Source organism: Molothrus ater, chromosome 1 (assembly GCF_012460135.2).
Source record: "Molothrus ater isolate BHLD 08-10-18 breed brown headed cowbird chromosome 1, BPBGC_Mater_1.1, whole genome shotgun sequence".
NCBI classification, from domain to species: Eukaryota; Metazoa; Chordata; class Aves; order Passeriformes; family Icteridae; genus Molothrus; species Molothrus ater.
Window position 1 is genome coordinate 36,943,020 of NC_050478.2, and position 22,552 is coordinate 36,965,571.

The 22,552-nt window shown below is 40.9% G+C and overlaps 1 protein-coding gene and 1 long non-coding RNA gene across 5 annotated transcripts in view; one reads left to right on the top strand and one right to left on the bottom strand.

Moving 5' to 3' along the window:
* Positions 1–15,340, bottom strand: part of SATB1 (SATB homeobox 1) — a 92,332-nt gene extending 76,992 nt beyond the window's left edge. The window contains exon 1 of one of the 3 annotated variants that reach the window (XM_036406481.2): positions 14,784–15,340. The gene's annotated coding sequence lies outside the window, so the exon portion shown is untranslated. The remainder of the gene's footprint in view (positions 1–14,783) is intronic. The other 2 variants (XM_036406485.2, XM_036406484.2) reach the window with 2 other exon arrangements.
* Positions 14,716–20,953, top strand: LOC118701697 (uncharacterized). Of its 2 annotated transcripts, XR_008508548.1 has the most exons (3): positions 14,752–15,105; positions 16,145–16,330; positions 16,965–20,953. It is a non-coding gene; the product is annotated as an uncharacterized LOC118701697 (long non-coding RNA). The 2 variants fall into 2 exon arrangements; XR_004982571.2 differs by having other exon boundaries at positions 14,716–15,105; positions 16,145–20,953.
* Positions 20,954–22,552: the final 1,599 nt, after the last annotated feature.

Sequence of the window (22,552 nt, forward strand, 5' to 3'; positions counted from 1 at the left end):
AAAGAAGAAAATCATGAAGGATGTGAGAGTTTCAGCTGGCAGTATGCTCCCTGCAGCATGATGGAGGATAAGGACACTGAAGATAATTTAAGAGTTGCAGAGCTGATTAGAATAGAGCAAATATGATCTGGAACAAGATTTGGGACTAAAATACCACCTTATAAAAATGATTACCAGATATGACAATAACAAAACCAAATAACAACACCAAAAGATTAAAATCTTCTAAAATAACTTTTGCTTTGGTGTTCACAAATCATTCTGTTCCTGGTTAAAAAAAAAAAGACAAACCAAAACAACACAATGTTTGGATTAAAACAAAGTGATTAATCTAAAAAGCAGAGATGGTGAATTAAAGGAGCAGGGAGATAACAATCTGATAATACAGGAGTACAGAAGGCCTAATAATGATATTATTACGCACATAACCAAACACTGACAAACAAATATTCTGTTAATTATATAATTGTGCATATGCTTCCTATGCTTGAGATAAATGATTATGGAAAAGAACTCTCTTCTTGAAATTGCATATATGCACTAAACCTTATAAACTCTCTACCACATGGATTAATCTAATTCCCATACACCACTTATGCCTGGTAAAGTATTTACTACAGACTTGGAAAGCTGAGCGTGAAACCCTTGCTTTGACTAGAAAGCACGAATTACGGAAGGCTGCTACGTCTTGACAGACAACAATCAGATATCTCTTATCAATACCGAACTACTTGGAAATAATTCAAGATACAGATATCTGATTTTCATTTGACCTATTCCAATTTGCACTTCACTGTGTCAACTTAGATATTAAAATGTTCAGCTAGAATAAAGATATTTATAATAAAAACATATATAAAGAACAGAAGATTAATAGATATTGTCATGGATACATATGCAGGCAATCATTTAAACACGCGGCAATAGTAACATCACATTTTTCATAGCTTCTAGTCAACGTACAGCAGGCAAATATATGCTTAATAAAGGTTATTAATCCTTAATAAAGTTGTTGCACTGTTTTTATTATATATAAATGCATTTTGCCCGAGCATATTTTGAAATAAGACAAATATTTAAAAGTTGGGCTGCGTATTTTCAACCCCATGGTGAATTAACTCTCGAGCAGCAGTCTCAGTAGCTGCAAAGCAAAACAAATTCTCCAGTGTGGCATGCTGCCTCAGTGCCTCCTAAGGTCTCTGTTCCAATATTTTCTTGTTCAAAATAAATTAGGAAATATGGGCCCAAATCTTGAGGCTTGGCTCTTGTGCAATGCAAACAGAAATGACCTGGCAGCAGAGCAAAACCAGCATGGCTGTGTATTCTCTTTTATCAGATTTCTTTGGGGAGATCAGGCTGATTGGCTTTTACACATATGTACTTCTGACAATGCTGCAGCCCTTTGGGCAACCTGTAAGCACCATCCCATGCTGGAGGTGATGCAGAGCCATGCAGCAGCAGCGGGACAGCAGGACAATTCTCTTCAGTGGGAATTTGAGTGTATTTCCCCCACTGCAAGGTGTGACAGGCGCACATCTATGGTAATGGTACTGCTGGACAGCAAGGCAATGGCAGTACCATGCTGTGGCTTTCTGAAGGTAAACATCTGTGGCCAGAAGGTGGGTGATGCCCTGGAGGGCTCATGCCTATTTGCCACGTGGGTTAGACAGAACTGTGGCTGAGGGGGAAGGATGCACCCCACAGTCCTTTCCCACGTCTACCTGTGCAAACCTCAGCACATCACCACTGCTGTGCCAACACAGTCCCATAGCCCTACAAGTTTTGCACCTCGGACTAAAGTTGCTTTTCAGTCTCCTCAGACCAACTTCCCCTTCGCTTTGCCCTGAACAACAATAGGTGCCTGACACCGCTCAAATGTTTCAACCACCCTGACTGCGGCAATCTCAATTTACATACGACCCAAGAATCCAATGCACACCAATGTGAATCACAGCATTCTGCGACATCCCCCACGCTGAACTCAAAAGTTACATACCAACCTAGATTTTTTTGACTGCAACCTGCCCCAGCCTGGATAGGATGCCTGTCAAAAAGCAAAAGTGCTATGAAATGAAATTCATAGCACTGAAAGGCATCGCACACAAGCTGTCGTCCCCTCTCACATTTTGCATGAGCAATTTCTGCTCGTTTGTGTTCTCTCACACACCATGTCCTGAAACAGTTACGTAAAATGAATATTTAACCTACGATAGTCAGCTGTATTGAACTACACTTAATTGGTTATTAAATGAAGTAAATTATCCTTACCATATTTGTCAGAGGTGAAAAACCTACATATATGGCTACATGTAGTGCATTCATTAGTTTACAGACCCCAAGGCTCCTGGGAAGTATCAGATATCTACACAGTGTCCCATGGTGCAGCATTTTTTAGCTGGATGTCTCAGCTAGCTTGCAGATATGTAAAATCATATACAAACAGACATCTCCCTATTGATTGCCTCTGTGACAAGGCTCGTTTACTCCTGCAAATATTATCAGCAATGTACTTCAATCATGGAATCTTTTTTTAAAATGGAGTTGAATAAGAATATGCAAAATGTGATTATGGATAAAACAAGTTACTTTTAGTCAAACTACTGCACCATTTTTGCAAGTGATTTCGTAGCTGTATGTCTATTTTGACTAAGATGCTTGTGCAACTGAAGTAAATACGTACTTCTGCAGATGTGGCCCCAACAGTTATTTCAGTTCAACCCTTGGTGAGTCACGGAGAGGCAAAATGCTGGAAGAAAATTATGGAGTAAAGTCCAACAAATCTGTTTGGCATGATGTAGAGAAGGGTGAACAAGAGAGCTAATGAGAAAAGTGAGTCTTTCACCCCTGGTTGCCACAAGAAATATTAGCTGCTTAAAATTGTAATAGAGAGGTGCCCACTTTCCCATAAAAGATCAGAGCAATCAATTTTAGTGGTTAATCACATAAATCTTACTCTGTAGTTGCACAGTCTCTTGACTGCTATGTGGACAAACTGAGTTCAGTTTTTGCTATCAATAGTAGGACATAAACTCCCACAAACACTACCTATATGTCATTTAATATAAGCCAGTATGTTTTATGACTGTGGACTTTAGAACCACTTCAAATAAAAAGCTCCAACTTTAAAAAAAGCATTTTGAAGACCGTATTCTCTTCCATCCTTAACACTAGACTAGGACCTTGATGAGTCATGCTTGTAATTTCCATGTGGCAACTACAGCCAACAACTTCCACAAAAAAGAACAAATTAAAAAATGCAATAGAGCTTTATATAATAATATTTTATGCAATTAGGCAGCTTGAAGAAAGGAGGAAAGTTGGCATCTTAGGATCAGTCAAGTTTCCCATGTCATAAATGTATCTTCAGCAGGTCACTAATTTCACAGCTTTCTACCCAGAGGTATAATTTTTAGGTCTTTCATGTGAAGATGCTTAATGTGGGACACTGAGAGATGAAAAAAGAGTGGTTCCTGCTCCCTCATCATCACAGCACTAGATAACTCCTAGGCATGAGATGGGCATATAATTGTTACCTAAAAGAGTCAGTTGATAAGTGGTTATTTTAGGGATGTGTCTGAAGAGAAGCTCTATTAATTTAAGAGTATGTAAATCATGATCCCTGGACACAGAAAGCCACAGTTCCTGTTATTTTTACTTGTTAAAAGGAAAGTTACAGCAAGTTATCTCCTAAGTGTTTTTCAATGTTGTTTGCAATTTTTTGACTGGTTCTGCTTTTTTTTCCATTTTGTGACTCATTTTCCCTCACTTCCAACCACTGTGCTTCTATCCCAGTTAGTATGCTTTTACAAATACAGAAATTTGATCCAACAATTCTGGGAAGGGATGAATTTCACACAGCCCAAGCAAAGCCGTGCATTACGGTAGAAAACATCTGAACTGTTGCACTTAGCCCTACAGAGGATGATTAAAATATTATTATGTAGACTTAGATGTTCGTGCTGTAGAGTTCAAACCATGGTGAGTTCACCAACAGAAGAATCATCTCTGTCACTGACCTGATGATACAACTAAAAATCTAGTGACACAAACTGAAAACATGGAAGAGTTTAAAGTCGAAGGAAATGGTTAGAACTGATTGATGAATTGAACTATGTCAAACTTTCATTATGAAACACAAAACCACATGAAATGTCTTGTTTCCAGTTTCATTAACTCAGAACTCTGCACATGTTCTGCTGCACTTTTTGTACGGTTCAAAACCTTTTAAGTAAAACTGTGCATCTAATTACGGCCAAACTTGACAGGAGTCAATATTCACTGTGCATGAAATACATGCAAAATGTGTGGTTTGGTGTAAAACAAAATGAAAGTTGGTGGTTTTGGCCAAATTAGCATTTTCTTCTAGGGCTCCTTCCAATCTCAAACTCAGATGATTCCACAGTAACAAAGATGAAATTAATGAGTTTTTTAGTTCTTTTCAGGAGCAATTAGCTGTTAATATTCACAGCTCTTTTAAGGAACAAGATACCTGTTAATATTACCAGGTGCTAACTAAAAAAGGTTTAGCATATGTAGTGTCACTAAGATAAAGGTCATTTATACATGTGTCAGAATATGCTTAGTTTAATGCAAACAACATAAAGCAAAACCAAATAACTTCAAAATGTTAAACATACTTGTTCTGATTTAGAAAAAAAAACAACAAAAACACCAAAAAAACCAAACCCAAACACACACACACACACACACACACACACACACACAGAGAGAGAAATTAACAAACATATATTTAAGTATTTGATGTATATATTTTCTTAAAGCAACTATGTTTCTAGATTTCCTGCTAAGTGGCTACAATGGAAACAAACTGAGATGGAGAGCAGCAGCTGGAAACTCACTAGAATACAGTATTTTTAGGGCAAAATTTGGTTAATATTTATGATAGTAATTTATACTCATTAAAACACTTGAAGGAAATGCTGTTAACAGGTGTGTAAAAAGTTAGTTCCTGTGTTAAATACAAAAATATCTGAGGAAAGATGTCTTCTCTGTAATTTGCTTCTGGCAGATTATACTACAAACTCCTTCCTGTATTAGATTTTTCCTTCACAAATCTTCATAAAATGAGAAGTTTTGGAATATTCTTCTCATGAAAGATGCAGTGCATTCTCTCAATTCATTTTTCCTTTATCGATATACAGATGGAAAACCTCTCTGCACCACATGTTCAAATGTGCCACTTCCAAAGTGGATGGGGCCAGGTGAAGAAATGCTCCAAATTATTACAGTTGTAGAAAAATAACATCCAAATCAACTTACCCCCATATTTTTCAAACACCTTCAAATACAAGAATTGCTCAATATGCTGCCATGAATGAACTACACAGAAACACATCTCACATCTAAGTTCATGCTTAAAACTCTTTTAAATACTTTTGTATAAAAGGAAAAAGAAAACATATTCAGATCTTCATTTACTTAATACCAAGTGGTCATTGCTATGGGCATATCAAAAGAGTTATTGTCATTTTTGCTTGATTTAGTTCTGTAAAATTTTTTCCATGACCAAAAGAAGTATTGTGCTCAGTCCATACTGAACTTTTTAATAAAAAGCAGTAAAGCAATCTACTTCATTGTCAAATGATTGAAAGAAATTTAATTAATGCCTTTGGAGGGAACGCCTATATAAGTATCACAATCACAAGAATGTGCATATATGCATATATGAATACATATGCCCAGCCGCAGTCTACCCTGTTGCTTTAATGTCATAACACTGTAGTCCATGAGCAGCTGAAGGCAAAAATGAACTCCTATAATTTAAAATATCGTGCTGACACAATTTTAAGGTCCAATTACATTGTGTAGTTTATTAGAAGATTAAATGCTTGCTTCATCACAGGACACTTCAGTCCTAGAAAAGGCAGGCAGTATAGAAATGCTCACAGACAAACAAATTAAAAATAGTAAGTTATAAACAGGGGAAAATAAGTTTATGCCACACCAACAAAACCAAAAAGAAAAAAAAAACCCGAACCCAAAAAGCAAAAAACACAAAGATGCATGAAAAGCAGTATGCTATGTTAGATGTTTATCTATACATAAGAGACAGGTGTCACAAAAACAAAACAAAAAAATCACGAAGCTAAAGAGAAACTTTAACTCACCAGTTTCCATCTGTTATATCTGAATTCATGCATAATTGATTATCCATGACTGGTAAGTTCTTTTTTTTCACTAGCCTAACACAGTTTTCTAAACATTATGTGTTAAATCACCACCAAAGTAAAGGGTGTTTGAGAAACCGTAAGGGCAGAATAAAAATTTTTAATGAAAAATAACATGTCAGTTAATAATAGAGCTGACCTATGTTTAAGAGAGAAATTTTAATCATGTGCATATTAAATATTAATAACCTATTCTGTTATTGTTATAATAAGGTTAAGTAAGCTTCTCCATGCTTAAGGAAAGAGAAAAAGTAGGAATATGTAACAGTGAAAAAAAAGCGCTGAGAAGCAGAGACATAAGGAAAATGTGTCAACAATAAACAAGAGGAAATGAGAAAGAAGGAAAAGATGAAGGTGGAAACTAATCTCTATGTGTCATTATGACTGCCAGAGTACTGGCAAAGCAGCAGCATCCTTTTATTTCAATTTTAATCATTTCTGAATTTTAATACCCTGCTCCTTTTGTAATTCTCCTGGCATTCCCTATATGCATCCATCCCAGCCAAAACACCAGTGTAAATTAAATGGCACACAACCACACCACTGATGTAGTTCTCCCAGTAGAACCAATTGAGTGACCAAAAAGCAGAGAAGGTATGACTACTTTGTATCCCTACAGACTACTGGCCAATTAAGTGACTTAATGTTCTTCAATTCCTTTAATTTTGAAAAGAAGGGCAGTGGTTAGGTAACCCAGCAATATAGAGCCATTAAAAAAAAATAAAGCAAGCCACTAGTAATACAATAATCAGTGACCATCAGGGCCTGGAAAAATGAGTTTGCTCTCACTGGCACTAAGGAGCATCACATGATTATTTAATTACAGCTCTAATTTTTGTCTCGTGGATGGCAACATATCAACAATTAATAGGGCAAATAGAGGAGACTGCATTTTTAAAGAGACAGAACCTATAAGAAATAGTGCTTGGTAATGCAATTTATCAGACAGTATAATGCTTCTTACGGCATATCTGTCATCCTGCCAAACATATAAAGAAATTCTACTGGTTCAATTCTCCTGCATGGTATCCATAAAATTCTTCTGGAATGCTTAGAAAACAATAACTACACCTATGAGTATCCTAACTGTAATTTTAAGCGGCAATGCAGAAGTCGGTTACTTGTAGGGCTCGCAGCCCAAATAAAGTAGTGGAATCACAAGTTTCAAATGCAAACATGCCATAAAATTGTCTTGAAAAGATTGTAACAAAAGTCATCAGGAATGGCAAAAATTATTGTGGTATTCAGTGAGTCAAGTGAAGAAAAAAAGAAAAAGAAAGTCAATAAAATACAGTCAATGGGACAGAGATTGATTTTGACCGATTGACTTTACTGTGAGATTTTCTTTCAAAGCATACCGAAACTAGGGGCTCAAAACCTATATCATACCTTTCCTGCCCAGGACTGCTAGGTAAGAAATGAGAAATAAGACCTAAAAGAAGATGTATGATAGACATTACCGACTGAAAAGCTCTGCTTTAAAACAGCTGGATGCAGTTTCTTTTCCCTCATGCCTCATCCTGCAATGACGGCAGTGCGGAACCTAGGAACTGTGGGAAGTTCACTATGTTGAGGAGCACTTTCCACAGTTAGGGGAATCTGGAAACTTATCAAGAGAAAAACTAATTTTATGCACCCTTTTGCAAATGTACTCACTTTTTCACAGCAATGGGTGGACCAAACTATGAACTCCATAAATTCATATTATCCAGTGTATGTTTTAGACAATAGTCAATATCTGATGTAGCAAAAGCAAGCTCCAAATTTCCTCTCAGCAATAAACTGTACCTGTGAAAAACCTACCATACTATGCTTAGAAGTTTTTTTAATCCTACTTCTCAATATAAAAATTAGACATGCTTTTTCATTTGATATTCTAAAATCTACCCTTTGAACAAGTAAAGAACGCTGAGTTTGGGCCCTTGCACAGAAGAAAACCCCACTGCTAAACAGCAGTTCAAGTATTATTGCAAAAGTGTGACTAGAGAAGCAGTACTATTACAATAAATGCTCCATTCCTCCCCAAAATTGTGTCAAATTAAGTTGTTTTCATTGAAGTCATGAACATTCTGGATTGGAGATCCTAATCTATAATCTTAAAAAGAAAGCTGGCAAGCAAGAGCTTGTATGTAAAAGTAAATATCATTCTTTTTATGCACTGGTTACTATACAGATAACATGTCTCACAAAGACTGTAATTAAATGTCTAGTGCAGAAGTAACACTAAAAAGCATACAGTATTATTAAATTACAATGAATCCTTAGAAGCTAAAACTGTCATTTTTAAGTTTTAAGATGCCTTTAATTATTCTTGAGACTTCTTACATTTATCAAGAAAGCCCACCTATGATGAAAAGCACTAATGATTTAAAATCTTTCTAATACTACTCTCCACAAAAATATTAATTTAATCTTTGATTATAAACATTTTAAAACTCAGTATGGAATTCCTCTCCACTTCATTTTTTGCCTTTGGTCCTTCTGAGACCCTGCACGCATGCACGCACACTCTCTCCCACTGTCTTTTCCTTCCTCTCTTTTCTGTCTTTTATTTAATGTAATAGAAGTAGGAATATAGGGTGTGTATGATGTTTAGAACTTTCCTCCTTTTCATTGAAAATGTTTTTAATTACCTGGCTATTATGACCAGACACATATTCTAAGTGCAGTTACTGAAAAGGAAATACCTTTCTCATACCTTTGCATGTGGGTTTGAGTTCAGAGCAGCAATTCTTGGCACTTCTGCTAAAAATGTTTTCCACTCTAGGACTAATTTACAAATATAAAGAATTACTTAATCCTTCACTGTTCTATGAAACACGTATACTACTAATTTTATAGCTGGGTAAATAAACCAGGAGCATATTAAGGCTGCATTTATAAAAGGATAGAGTGCTGCAGCTTCCTTTTTCTTCACATGAAGTTATGTGCTGAGCATTTTCAAAATCAGTATTACAGCATCAAAGATGACAAATATGGCATGGACAGTTATTAACCCAAAATTACACTTTTATTTCAGAGCTGAAACCAGAACCAGGAGTCAAGACACCAGAAAAGATGACGAGACTGTCCTCCAAGCACAGGTGGTCTGAGTGCATACCACTTCGTCTAGCGAGCAGCAAGTGTGACGACCCACAAATGATTGCTGCTGGCCAAATAAATCCTGTCAGAGCAGGATCCCGGGAAGACGAGATGCACTTGAGGTTTAAAGCACCTCCCTCATCTCCTCAGGTCATATCATGTCATAATGCGCCACGGGAAAGAGAGCAGATAGTCCCTGGAAGTTATGTAATGCCAGCGCAGCTGACAGACCTGGCCCGTCCTGATGTTCTGCACCCAGGTGCAGCTGGGGTGACCGGGGCCCATGTGCAAGCCAGCAGGCTCCTCTGCCTCTCTCACCCACAGTTCACAGCAGCAAAGCACGAGGGAGCGAGAGCTGACTTCTGTCAGCCTACAGCTGTGCAGAGGTGTCACCAGCAGTGCTTTACAACAGCTCAGAGACAGCAGCTAGCCTGCACTCCGGTGGAAGCAAGACTTACAGTCCCAGTCCTAGCAAATGCACAGTGTTTCCCAGGGGAATCAATCTCCAAAGAGATTGCTGTGCGTTGGTGTTCTAAATAAATAGCTGAAAGGTGGACCTTGCCACAAATACCGAGTGTTAGTGCATCCCTCAGCCCATCTGAACACCTAACACTGATCCTCTACAGGAACAGTGAAAACCAAGCTCTGCAGTGACACACCAGTGTGCATGGGAGCAAAGTCAGGCTCAGCAAGTTTAAAAGGAAATATTTAGAATTCAGACAGTGCCTGAGGTATGTTACTACACTCTACTACTGTACTCTACTATTACTATGCCATTCCTAGTACAAGGCACCAGATAAAACAGATTAGGAGTAGGTTACAACTGGTGCAGGGCACAAGGACCAGATCAGAGCACATGTACAAGATCAGTGCTGGCAAGTCTCCTTAAAATTAATCTCTATCAAGACAAACGTACTGAGAGCAATGCTGTGCAGAAACCATGAGAAAGCTGACATTTGCAAAGCAATAGAATGGATACCCATTATGTAATGAAGTGTTGGTGATAACTGTGGTAAAGTTAAATGCCACAGGATGGCAAATGTTCAAAACCACCAGCATTTTTGAAGGGAACATCATAGTATATCCTCTTGGAAATAACAGTTACAAGTTGTGGTCAGGGCTGTTGAGAGTTCATGATACCACGGCCAAGGGAACTGACCAACAAGCCAACTTAGTGTTAAGTATAATACTTTGAGAATCTGAGGGAGGAATTAACCTCTCAGGTAAAAGTTATTAATGGAGTCCTTCAACAGAGAATTTAGAGAAGCTTTTTACAAACTGTGAGTTATTCTGACTGCAGTTATCTTCAGTTCAAATGCCGGCTACTTGGACTCATCACTCCAAGATTAAAAGTAACACCAACAGGGCTTTCTGAGACTGACTTTACAAAGTTACAAAATTTCCGTATAGCAGGCAGTAAGAACTGTAAGTTACTCTTTAACCGTCAAACTGTTTTACTTCTTTCTTTTTTTCTTTTTTTTTTTTTTTAGAATCAGTAGCAACTTTGTGACAACTAAAGTTTAAAAAATGCACTTGATTGCATAGTGACAGATTTGCAGAACATTTTTCATCACACACACATATGTGCTTTCAGTTATTAATAAAATGCTTCTGCCCTTAATCTGCCATTGCCTGAATATACAATTACAGTGTCTTGGATAGACAAATACTGTTAAGGAATTCTGTTTTCCCTGTTTGAGATGCAATTCAATTACACCAAGTAAAACTGAATACTATGTCTTTAAAACTGGCTTCGGCTTGCCACAGAAAGGAATACTGAATCACTTTTCTATTAAGTTCCTGTTAGAGTGGAATGATAACAAAACTTTCTTCTCTTCCTCACCCCCACCTTCTTTTTTTGCTTGTTTTAAACAAGGAGGAGTCAGCTGCTCTGGGTAACACCACAGGTAGATATTAAAATGGAGACAGCCATTATTTAGTGGCGACAGGAATATAAATACAGGCACTAACCTATAAACTGGTGTTTACTTCAGGAAAGTAAGTCATATTTTTTCTTCTGATTGCCGTGCTGTCAGTTTAATGCAGCGTAAATAAACAGTAGGTGCATGATAGCTTTAAGTAGAAAGTGTTCATTCCACAAGAGCAGCAGGTTACTGAAGCCTGATGCCTATAACGGCAAAAACAGAACTTCCATTTTACCTGGCTAAGAGACTTGTGGCTTTTCTATTAAATTAATTTGTCAGAATTCTATGAAAAATATTATGCACTCAAAGAACTTTACAAAAAACATTCATTTTTGCAGCCCTCAACTTGAACCATTTGAAAAAACAAAAGCCAATCACTCCTCTGTAATTTCATCATCCCATCGCTCTAAATGAAAGCTTTATATAATCAACCTAATATAACAGAAAATAAAATGATATATAGAATTGCCTATACTTTGAGTTATTTTGTTCTTATAAATATATTCCCTGACTGAAAGTAAAAAAATTCCCCTTTGGAAAAAGCAATGATGTCTGAGAAGATTGTATATACACTCTACATCTATTAACATAAATTATAAGAAAGTAAAATGTTCCAGATGTGTTTAAACTGTTGTAGAAGGAAAGTTTGTGGCTTCACTGGATATATATTAAATATATCTAGAGAGAGAAATGGCAGTTATATACAAGAAGGCAATAAAATGCTTCACTAGAGTCTATGTTAAAATACCATAGTTCCTAGAAATATGACTAAAACATTTCAGAAGTCATATTTCCTCCAGTTTTAATTCAGAAATATACTTTAATATATTTTTCTATATATTATGAGCTATTTTATTAATAAAGTAATCTTCCTAATTTTTTTCAAATACAGCTGGAAACCTAAGGAATTACTTCAAATTCCTCTGACAATACTTGGACTAAAAAAATTAGGTGACATTAAAAACGTAACAGTACTTTGAAAAATCAAGTAGTTGATACATTTAAAAGATTTGGTGGGGGTTTTTGTTGGTCTTTTTTTTAAGAAGAACACCAGACTTCAACTGATTATCATCTAAATGGCAGTTGCACACATGTAAAGCCCTCTCTATCCCAAACCTGTAACGTGGGAGAAGCATTTTCTTTAGAGAAACCTCTCTGAAGAGGTTTTAGTGCTGCTGGGGTGGATGTGCCCACGTCCCCAGCAGGGCTGAGTGTGGTGGTTGGTGCCTGTGGGATGCTGGCAGGGCTGCAGGCAGGGCTGGCGCTGCCTTGGGAAGCACAGCCACAGAGGGCAGGTGCTCATCCCCTGACCCGCTGGGCCTACGCTGCAAAGAGGTGCCCTGCTCCTGTACAAGCTGGGGCTGGCGTGGCAGCCTCTCTCTGCTTCTGATACTGCCAAAGCACTGTGTCCCATCAGTGACTTACAGATCGACTCTGCTTCACACTGCTTTCTCGGGAGCTCAGCAGCAGGTTAGGATTCACACGAGTCGCTAAAATAGCATGAGAGGGGAAACTGCGAGAGTTACTTTGCTATTTAAAGTATCAAGAACAAAGAATATAAAAAGGAAATGGCCAGTTTTTCAAAATTCATGCACAAAAAGCATTTCATTTAAATATTTTTTGTTCCAGTAAACTATTTTGCATACAAAGGACTTATTTATTACATATTTGAACTTGTGGGAAAAAGGGAAGGAATGCACTGATTCCTGAAATAGCTCTACAGCCTTTTTGGAGGCTTTGCTCTTCTGTGCTCTTGCTCTACTCTGAACAGTTTTATTACAGGGACAGAGGAATTCCTTGGAGTCAGTTGTTTCTTTTCCACTAGCTGTACTGAAGAGTGGGCACACAGAGCATACTAGCCAAGGATTTTAATTTCTCTTCTATTGCCTTGTTTGTGCACTATCTGTTCCGACGCATGCTTATATGTGAACACGTTGCATTTTCTGCCTGCTCATTTTTTTACCTACTCTATGTTATTTCACATTTCCTCACAAAACTACTGCTTCAACTCGAAAAGCAAGGTAATACCAATAACAATCTCAAATAGAAAGTGAATTAGAAAATGAGTGTGTGTAGGTATAAACATATTTAAGAGCATATAGGAGTACAGGACTGGAAAGAGCATTCTCAAATTCTACAAATAGTGCTGAAGAGTAATTAGAAGATAGAAATTGCAGAGAACATGCTATATTCATGTCTATACACTCTACGCTTACAGTTTCAAGTTGTTTTTGAATAGTGCGCCTGATTTGACACATATCTATCTGGTGATTGTGTTAAATGCTTGAACAGATAGTGAAATATCCAAGCATTCCTTGTGCTAACTACAGCTGAAATTTTACACTTATTGTAACCTTTCCTAACAATGTGAGAAAAACAGAGTAAATATATTAAATTTGTTTCACAACAGATGCTTAGGTTGTTAATATTTAAGATGCCTATTCATGCTATTCCTGTCTGCACATTTGTCAAAAATGTAAGCTTGAATGCTAATGTTTGCCAGCAGACTACAGCAGACAAATATATGAATGCACTGTACCAAAATAATATAAAGTAGAAATAAGGGGCCGCTGCTAACTCCCACCCAAGTAGCACGGACCAGAATGAAAGGGCACCTCCAGATCACACGCCCTGGAGTCTCTGCATCTGAATTTGTGAATTATTTTCGCAGAAGCGCTGCGCTCATTTGCACGGACTAAAACCAGCGAAGAGCTTTTCTCAGTTTAAACTTATTTCAGCTTAGGAGCTGCTGCAAAGTGTTTCAGAAAACTTAGAGTGTAGCGAAGTTTCTCCCGCAGTCAGAAAAAGCTGGAGACTGGCAGAGGGAAACTCCGGGTCGGGCAGGTGCCTGTCAGGAGCGCTCCCCCCGGCAGCCGGCGGACACGGCGACAAAGGGGCGAGGATTTAGCAAGACCTCGAGTGGCGGGTTCGGAAACGAAGCGGAAAAATCAAAAGTAAATCCTGGAGCACACAGACGAGCTCCTGGCACTGCTCCCCGTGACAGCGGCAGCGCCGGGTCGCGCCGCGGGCGGGCGGGGGGACGTGCCACCCACCGCCACGGGCGCGCCCCCGGCTGGGGCAGCCGCCGCCGCTCGGCCGCCCGCGCAACCCCCGCGCCCCGCGGAAGCGCCACCCCGCGACCCCCCCATCCCCCCTGCCCGCGACCCCCGGCCCCGCCGCTTCGCCCCGCGCCGTCGGGGGCGCCGCCGCCCCGCGCCCGCCGCTGCCGGGAGGCGCGCGGCGCTGGGTAAGAACTTTGCCAAACTTTGGGGTTTTTTCCCTCTGCCCCCACCCCCACCTCCCCCCGCTCCCCCCGTGCCGGCGGCGGGCGAGGGAGCGGAGCGGAGCGGAGCGGAGCGGGGCCGGCGACCGGCAGCGGCGCGGCGGCAGGTGTGAGCCCGTGCCGGCCGGGAGGCTCCGGCAGAGGCAGCGCCGAGCGCAGCCACCCGCCCCGTGCCTCCCTCCCGCCCGCCCTCCCGGGCCGGCACGGCCGGGTAAATCGCCGCGGCGGGTGCCCCCGGCACGGCTCTGTCCCCCCCCGTCCCCCACGTCCCCGAGGAGAGACGCCGAAGGAGCGGGACCGACTCACTCATGGGAGCGCGGCGGGCGAGGCCGGCGACACCTCCGGCTTCCGAGGCGCCGGCGAAGTTAATTGCACTGAAGTTCAAGTTGTCTTTTCACCCATCAGGAGTGGGCGTTTAAAGGAAGGAGAGCGAGGAGGAGGAGGGGGAGGGGGGAGAGTCTCTCTCGCTCGCTCGCTCTCGCACACACACACAGACACACACACACACACAGGCACACGCATGCACGCACGCACACACACACACACGCACACGCACCCGCCCGCTCGGCTCCGCTCCCGAGCTGCCTCAGCAAGGAGGAGCCCGGACGGAAAACACCAGGGCAGCAAGGTACCGGCGTGGGGCAGCCCTGCCTCTGCCTGCGTGTGTCTGTGCGGGTGTGCCTGCGTGTGTGTGTGTATATGTGTGTGTGAGTGTGTGAGTGTGTGAATGTGTGTGTGTGTATGTGTGTGTGTGCGCCCGCGCTCCCCCCGCCCGCTGCCTCCTCGCACGGCCCCTCCAGGCGGGGAGGTGCGCGCTGCCCCCGGGGAGGGGGCGGCGGTGCCGTCGGGGCAGCGCAGCCGCTGGAGGCCGGTCCGACCGGGGCCGGGGTCTCCGAGCCCTGCGCCGCCCGCTCTGCTCCGCGCCCGCTGCCTCCTGCCTGCGCGGCGGCGGTGGGAGGGGGGGAGAAGCGAGCGGCGGCTGGAGCGCAGCGGTGGCGTGTGTCTGTGTGTCTCTGTGTGTGTGTGTGTGTGCGCGGCGGCTCCTTCCCTCCGGCGGCTCCCGGCCCCGCGGGGCGGTGGGGCTGACTTGGTGGAAGTGCCGGAGGATGCTGGTGTGTGTGTGTCCATGCCTGCCGTGCCCCCCTTCCCCCCAAAACTGGGGTCGAAACCCTCCACCGTCCCCGCATTGCCTTCCCCGGCACCGCGCCCCCGCCCCCCTCTTCCCCCTTCTCTCCATCCTTCCCCCGCTCCTTTATTTCCACAGCTGTCCCCGCGCCCTCTGGCCGCCCCGCGCCGCTACTCCCAGAGCGCCGGCGGCAGCCCCTTTCGGGCAGGCAGCGCTCCACGGCCACCCGCGATTTGAGGTGGCCGAGGGAGAGAAGCTCCGCTACCGCGCTGGCGGTCTCCGCGGGCTGGGGATGCCCGGGCGGGGGCAGGCATCCCCCGGAGGCCTCTGCCTGCCGGCAGCTCCGCTGCCCCGTCGGGCCGGGAGCGGGGCCGAGTCCCGCATCGCTGTGGTCCTCCTGCCCGGTGTTTCACCTGGCACCACGTGCTCCTCCGTAACGCTGTTTGAGAATTGCCTTTATTCATGAAACTTCTCCTAGGGGAAGTACTTTTCTCTCCTTTTTCTGTTTTTAAGACCTTCTTTCCCCTCTTCGCTGATGCAGGATTTGGAAGTGGAGTTCCCGGAGAATGACCCTGGCAATGAACGCAGGTTTCCCTGAAAGCTGAGGCTGTTTCATATTCCCTAGGAAACTGACGAAAGAGGGGACCCCGGATGTCAGCCCGATCTTCGTTTTTTATTTGTCTCGACTTTGAGGCAGATTTTCTCTTTCAGCTTTGGGAGCTGACAGGTACAATTCCCGTAGGCACCTTTGCATGAAACAAGACTAAGGCCAAGAAGTTGATTTGTCATTGCTTTTCCTAGTTAGCCAGCAGTATGTCCTTCTATTAATTGCTATTAGTAAGTTAACCTTGTAGCTCAGTTATTGAATAATCATTAATCCATGGAGGATACACAAGCCCAAAGGTTAATAATAGGAATAGCAATTAATAATATTGACCTTGCCAGTGGGGAGAGTATTTTTGTCACAGTTATTAAAAGGCACTACTATTTATACTAGGTACAGTGGTGCAAATTTGGACTCAATATGTTGAATACCAAATTACTTCAACAACACCAGAAATTAATTCACCCCTTTATCTCCATGTTATCAGTCCTCTGACTTTTTCTCAGTTTAAAACGTATCATCCCCTACTCTCTCATTTTAAATAGAAATGCTAGGTCTTTAATCAATTCTGACATTTCCACTAGAAAATAACATTGAGCTCACTTACACAGATAAAAATTTATTTGCCTGCAGCTGATTTGTTGTAGTGCTTTGGACCTATTCATTTCTCAGAGAGGACTTAGCTTTTTATGGTCTTTTGATATCATGGGGTAATAAATAGGAGATCAGTACAAAGGGAACATTCTCTCTTTTATAGGTCCAACTCTCCACTCCCTGGAGTTGCCTCCTTGCAGAGCTGCTCTGACTGACTGACTGACTAACCTACATCCTTCTATTGTCAAAATCCCATCTCCTTTATTTGTATCACATTTCTGACTGGCTGGTCAGTAAGCCCTAATAATAATCATGTTTCATGTCTCAGAAATCTAATAATCAAGTTACTCATTGCTACAAATTGCAGCTAAGCTATTTGGGTTAGTCACGTTATCCCCACTTTAAAGGCAGGGAAACTGAAACAGGAAAATTAACACATTTGCCTGAGGCTACACATGGATTTGAGACCAGATCCAGAACTGGAACTGAGTTTAGATCAAGCTCCCTCTTAAAGATCCTCAAATGCACTATGGAAAATCCTCCCTTAAAATCGAAATGTAACATAAACCTTATTTTCCATCAACTTTGTATATTAGTCAAAATATGCACCCTTTTTTAAGGTCACATTTTGTTTTTAAAAGATAAGGTTTATTCAGGCTAAAAAAAAAAATGTGGTAATACTTTTCAACTACATCAGGCAGTTTACTTTGGAAACAAATATTTAATACCAGACTGTGAGCAGTAATGGGAATAGAATCGCTTGTTATTAGGCTACTGTAAACAATATTAGCTGAATGTTATGGTATTGTTACAAACCAACAAACTATGATGGGAAGTCCAGGATTAGTATAGATAAGGCTCTCTTGCTTACCTAGTGTGCACTGGTTTTCACCATAATGCTCCTTCAGTGCTTTCAGTATCCAAATACCTAGTATGAGTCTAATCACTGAAAAACGTATGGGACAACCATATACTGTGTTTGAGAGTTATGATTTATATCATTAAACAGTGAGTTTTACCAAGTTGTGTCATTCATGTCACTGGAGCAAGACATATATTGCCTGTCCTTTAGCTGTGGCATGTCATCAAAGCTATTTGGTATGACTGAGCACAGATGGCATGCCTAAAAACCAGGTATACAATGTAACTTTCCTATTACTGACACATAGATATTTCCTCTTCCTCAACTTCCCCCCCCTAGATGTTTGCTTGCCCAGCCTTCTACAGGAACTATAGAAAGTCCTGTTCATCCTGCTTATCCCTGATGCCTGGAATTGTGGAGTTGAAACCCTATACAGAATAAGTGTTCACTTTCTTTTTTAATTGTGTTTTTTTTTTTTTTTATTTATGCTGACAGCTCCTTTCTGAGCATTTTTAGAGTCCTGATTTGAGGGAAGTGGGTGCAGATTTCATTCAAATAGTCATTCTCCAATACCATTAGCATTACCTGCCAAAAATGAAAATGGCATATGAATCACAATAAGCCACTCATGAATTTGTGGATTTAGAACCTGCCAAGGAACAACAGATACACACACGATTTCAAAGACCCATCAGTTTTAGGTACTTCCAGCAGTGCATAAAAGTACATTTATCCAAAGACCATCTTATTGATGGCACATTCTATAAGGCCTACAGACATAACTGATTCCAGGGAAGGATAATACTAACTGAAAATATTTCTGTTCCAGTCTTTCTTTTACAAGTGAGGTAGTGAAAGTGATGAATCTGCTAATCATAACCATGTCAGAAGCCCTTCCTGAGCTGCCCCTTATTGAAGTGCTACTGTGACATAATGATGTGTTGCTTTTGTGTGAGAAGAGATTTAAAATCCTCTGGGAAACATCACAGTTGCTTTCCAGTTCCTTTCAGACATGTAAATACCTTTATGTTTAGACATGAGTACAGAGGGGTGGAAAGTGAAGTTCAGCGAGGAGTAGAGTGGGGTTAAAAGCATCCACATGGATCTAGGAGCCAAATACATACATATGTGGGCTTTTTTCTGTATCTGATATCACCTGGGGTTTGAAATGAAATGTTCATTATCAAGAAGAAATGCTTCAGGAACATGTGCCTACTTGAGAGTTATGTTGACCCATGGTTGACAGAGAAGGCCATCTTCTGCCTGAAATTACAGATGAGCAACAGAACTCTCAGTCGTGCTCAGATACTTGTGTCGTTCCCAAGTTATATGTACATTATCGAGTATGGTTTATTTCCAGCATGTAGTGTGTGGATAATGCTATATCAGTGAAAACCACCACATGCCACCTATCATTCTTTATAATTGCTTGCTTTCATCATGGTTTGCTTAAGCTGAGGACATCAGAAACTGAAAATAACATTTGGGTATTTTTTCTTTCTTAACATACAAAAACTCCAGCCTACGTTTTGAAAACTATTTATATGCTATTATTTGTGAAACCTAGCAAAGAAACCTGCATATTGGCATGGAGTACACATGGATGTCTCAGCAGCTTGATGAAATGTTAAGACTTGGTTTGAACTGTGTTCCAACCAGTTATAAATGTTATCTGTTGTAGATGAAAATGGTAATCAACAGATACAAGCATGCTGAAGTAGCCTTCTGTGCATATCTTAAATGCAAGTGGCCATTACCAGCTGTACCACAACCTTTTCTCATGTTTCATCTTGCAAGTGGCTCAGTGGAAGATAGTCAGATGTCTTTTTCTGAATATGTCTTTAGTGCATTTCTGCAGTCTGTTGGTTATTCTACTCTGTATTGGTTAGACACTAATCTCTCGAGCTCAGGCCTATATCACCTTGCTACTTGAGTGTCTGTTCTGAAAATTTCTTTACTGAAGTGGGCATCATGTCAATAATAGCATATTCATCTGTCTGTCTCCAGACTGGTTTAAGTTCTCTCCAATCATACAGTGAAGGCCCATGTTTCCAGGCCCTTATGCTACACAGTACCTCAGTCCATTTGGCCTCCCTCCAACATGGTACTGCTCCAACTGCTTTCTGCTCCACATCTCTGTTACAGGAGATCTTTGGATTGCCTAAAAAAGTAAAGTGCATTCTTTAGATTTCCTCGTAAAACTTTGCTTTTTGGAAAAGAAGATCAACTTTTTGCAGGTGCATCAGTGATGTCAGACTCACTTCTGTTTTGCCTGGCTGCCGTCTCCCTCTTCCATCAGTCTAAAAGTATCATTTTTTAAAGGATTGAAGGAGATATATTAATATGTGTGTGAACCACTTATCCTGCACATTGTCTGTTCTTTTCTCCTTCCACTTGGTGTCTGGTTTGTCTTGGCTGCTTTTAAAAATTCTGTTGCCTCTATTGAGAGACTGCCAGATTAAACCAGTGAAGAGAAACCAGGTGACTGTCTACTTCTGTGAATATAGGTTGTGTATAATAAATTCCGGTTTTACATCTATGCAAATTAAATCATCATATGATTCTGACTACATGCATTTTTTATCAAATATGGCATATATTTCACAAATTACATTTAACTTGTAGTCATGTTGCAATTTTGAATACCTAACTAGGAGTTACAAGGTGTGCCACTAGATCTTAGTAAATACGTTTACAAACCCAGAAGAAACAGGAGATACTTAGCTTTTTTTCTTGTATTCTTGTTAAATCTAGTGAAAAAGCTTTTCCTGCTATAGGTGATAATATAAATGCCTCCTTACTGTGCTGTTTAGAGACAAAAGTACACTTGGTTTCTCGAAATGTAGAGATTTTGTAAGGGCCTAAACAGAATGTGCCCAGAATAAGGAAGTGTCAGAGAAACATGCTTTTGGTCTGGAGTCTACAGTGTCTGGTTAGTGAGGACTTTTATTAATGTTTCTTGTCACAGAGTAGAAGATATCAGTCACAATGTCAAAATAAACATTTTACTTCTGCAAAATTATATTTTCACTTCAGGAATATTGTGAAGCATAAATAGGATTTAGCATAATTCTTCCTGTGGACAGACAGGGCAGTTTTAGTGTCAGGCCCTAAGCCTTGCAATATGATTCCCAACCATAGGTGCACCAGACTTTGAATAATCAGTCTGTCAGATGAGCTATGACAGGCATTATGCTGTGAAGGTAGCCCCTCAATGCTTTTAATGTTAATAATTTTCAGTAACTGCTGCTGCTTTTTCCTAAATAAAAAGATATTTTGTTGACCACAAAGATGTCTCTGTCAATACTTGTGTTTCAGTCAATAAAAGGATCTGGATGGGTTGAAATGTGGGAATCGGGTGGAATTCAAACATAGGAACAAACAGCTGTGATTCACAAAACATCTTCTAAGAAGTTGCCTAAACCTCAAAGCACTGGGTTTGCCTTAGAGTTAGTTCCTTTTCCACCTGGGACTCCTAAGTGGCCATTCAGGACTGTTCATGCCCACCCAAGTTCTCTAGACCTGTAATATTCTTCTGCTCAAATGTCTTGGTCAGCTTGGCCTCCTGGTTACTCGTGGAGTGTGCCCAACCTCCCTGACATGACTGCATTCTTGACAAAATGCAGCAGGGTCACTGTGGTAACAATGGAACTTAATCCCAGGACTATTTTTATTTTTACTCTGATTTTTGTTTTAGTTTTTAATTTTTTTTAGGGGGATGTTGTATGTATTTCACAGCAATTTAACATAGTGAAGACAAAAATAATCCCGAGAAAACTTAGTGTGTGCCCCAGCCCTGGGAATAAACTAAACATAAGATTATGATCTAAGGAATCTTGAATTCGTTTGTGCTCAAGGGCACTGTTTCAGCAGAAGGGTCGAGACTGCCTCTTTTAAAATAACCATCAGCCTGGTGGTCAGAGTCCTCCCTGGGGTGAGAGGAGTTGTAAATTGGGGCCTTTCAGGCCAGCAGAGATGAATCCCATGATTGCATTAGTGCTCTAATCACAGAGTTGTTATATAGAGGGAGATGGGAAGCCAGCTTCTCCTCCAGCTATGTTTTAATAAAACATAAGTTTTGAAGGAGAGATCACAGGGATCTATTTTCATAAAAAGAATGAGGGTGTAGATACTGAGTGGATGGAGGCATCTTTCAGACAGCCCTGGGTAGAGCCCTGTCTTTAGAGGTAACCCTCAGGTAGAGCCTTTGCTTTAGAGAAGGAGGCAGGGTTGTAGATTTGGGACAAACCTCGTTTTTCCCCTGGTTAACTCCAGTTGCCTCGTGTTGAGGTCAAGACACGCTGTGCTGGCTGTTTTCCAGCCCACCCAGGTGTCTTTCCTGGTACACCGCAGGAAAGTCATGCTTTCAAAACATGGGTTTGGATACCTGATAGGGAACCAAGGGATAAAAATTCAGTGTTGGAGCACCAGGATGCTTTATAGGATTAGGCCATAAATGATATAAATCAGTATCTAATTATTAATAACAGTTTATTTCATAATAACAGCAATACTTGGTATCTGCTGGGAACTGCTGTCTCGGTACAGTTTCTGGTCCATTTTTATTTTGCATCACAAAGGACAGCACAGGAAACTGTTGGATTGCATATTACTTATAATGAAAATTCTCTCAGTAAGTGTTTCCCATTAGAAGCTCTAATGGCTAACATGGCTAGACACTTATATTTGTTTTGAGTCCTGTGGGATACAAGGTTAAAATTATCTTTTTATGGAATTTATCTAAATTAAAATGGAAATACCCACTAAAATTTTGGCCTTCTCTGGGAAAAGTGTGATAATAGTTAAAGATGACTATTTCTTCTTTAAAAATACTTTTATTTTGCCTATTTGAAAACTTCCAAAATCAGGGGACAATATATTCCTCAAAA